Raw genomic sequence first — 2,211 nt, forward strand, 5'->3', positions numbered from 1 at the left:
GTGGACAACGTTGCCGCGACGTCGTACCTTGGTCGGCTGGTTACGTTATTTTTTGGTCCCGTGGACAACGTTGCCGAGACGTTGTACCTTGGTCGGCTGGATACATTAATTTTGGTACCATGGGTTAAGTTGCGGCTAAGTCGCTCTTTTGTCGCAGGACAACGGATCTCGAGTGCATATAGTGGTTTATCCAGAGATGGAGAGATCACACTGGACTGCTCTCAGTTCTGACACTTTTGCAATGTACCCATAGTCTACATGAATTTCAATAACACACAATATTAAATGTTGCACCCAGCACGTATAAATGTAGACAATGCATGTAATTCATGTGCAGCTCAGCCCCAGCATGTCATTGGTCATCAATTTTCTCATATGCAGAAACATAGCTTAAATAAATAAGACTGAATCTGGAATATAATTTAGTCTTTCATTCTTTACTATAAACATGTACAAAAGCAATCAATGTGTGATGTGTAACATGATTAAGCAAACATTCTTTGTATAGCACACCAAAGCTGTATGACACACAATGCAAATTTGTGCTCCAATAATTTTTGTGATACAAAATTGTTAAATGTGACCAAAAGGTAAGCGACTCTTAAGAGTTTCATTTCCAAAGACAAGTCATCACAGAATATTACAATTCTTCTTTAGCAAACCTGCCCCTCAGTCTGCCCCTGAGCAACAACTTTGCGCATGCCCATTTCAACGCATCGCTCAAATTGGGGTTTCAGAAGAGATTTTGCAGGGGTTCAACACCGTCTTGTACGCATTGGATTTCAACTGGAAATTAGCTACTTCAAAGGTGAGTTTCTTTACAGAAATATATAAACATATTTTAAGAAATTTGATGGGGCATACTTATACGTATATGTTTGAAATGTAGGCCATTTAGCCTGTTTATGTGCTATCAGATTCACATTGTTTACGTTAGGATTTCGATAGCTACAGTACAGTAGAGGTTAAACCCTCCAGAAAGTTATGTTGAAATACTGAAAATGCATAGGCCTACATGTTTTCAAAGTTTAGCTTCTCACAAATCACCCACAAAAGAATCAGTGAAAATAAACGTTCAGAACTGTTAAAAAACCTTGTCCCAAAATAGTTTATTTAGCCCGGAATTTTCAAAGACTGTGGAGCTAGCGTGGCTGATCACGTTTTAATCACAGCAATGGCGTCTATAAAAGTATCATGTCACTAATTTTTCCAATTTGTACATGACATCTTTTTTTGGATAAGTTTATTCGTTTTAGATGCGTGAGTTTTAAATATTTCCGACGCTTCCACCAGTTATTTTTCCAAAACGGCAGCTAGGTTGCTTTAATTAGCTTCCGTTACCTAGCAACCTAGCATAATACTCGTAGCAATGCTACTACCTGCTAGTGTTACTTGTTAGCCTACTAATTGTAAATTTTGAAGCCATACTATAGCGTTTGTCATATAGTTTTTGTCTATCGGAAAACAGTCGGTTGGAATGTTCAAAATCACACATGTGCGACGCAACGATGTGGGGCCCTGCTTTCAAACGATCACATATGTGCAATGCTACTCCTTTTATATCAATATGCTATAACTATGTACATAAACTACATTCCATTTTCATTTCTGTACAGATTATCCTACCACCGTCACACGGCCTAGCACTGTGTCCCTGGGAAATGATGGTAAAGTAATGAATGACCGTTTAAAACAGTGACAATAATTGTATGAGCCATGGCAACCTAAAGGCTATGTTTTGAAGCAAAAGCATGACTTAAAACTTTTGCATCACCAGATTCCATACCCCTAGATGTCAACTCTGGTCTGGTGGAGGTGAACCAATTGGGGGCCCAGGAAAACAGCTGGCAGCCAGGCAAGTGCAAATATAAGACACTCAAAAAAATATATGCTTTGTATACAACCATTCAAGGTAACATTTGTTATTTACATAAATGTTACAGCTAATCTAGAAGAACCACAGTGTATGCCAATCATGCTAACTCTTGTAAACTTGTTTTACTTGTCTTTAATGACAGACACATTACAGGTTATGCTCCGGAAGATGGAGACATTGGAGGAGAACCAGCGAGAGGCTCTCCTATTCAGGCGACTACAGGGCAGACACACTGAAGAGGTGCCAGTGATGGACCTACAGGTGGCCCAAACACAGGCTGAACTCCAAGACGCCTTAAGCGAGGAGCGCCTTAAGGTGCTGGAGTTGCGAAAGAG

The 2,211-nt window shown here is 39.7% G+C and overlaps 1 long non-coding RNA gene across 1 annotated transcript; it reads left to right on the plus strand.

Moving 5' to 3' along the window:
• The first annotated feature begins 667 nt into the window (after positions 1 to 667).
• LOC134037549 (uncharacterized) lies at positions 668 to 1,830 on the plus strand. The gene is made up of 3 exons (XR_009932539.1): positions 668 to 808; positions 1,617 to 1,667; positions 1,778 to 1,830. It is a non-coding gene; the product is annotated as an uncharacterized LOC134037549 (long non-coding RNA).
• The last annotated feature ends 381 nt before the right edge of the window (positions 1,831 to 2,211 follow it).

This window comes from Osmerus eperlanus, chromosome 17 (genome assembly GCF_963692335.1).
Source record: "Osmerus eperlanus chromosome 17, fOsmEpe2.1, whole genome shotgun sequence".
Lineage (NCBI taxonomy): Eukaryota > Metazoa > Chordata > Actinopteri > Osmeriformes > Osmeridae > Osmerus > Osmerus eperlanus.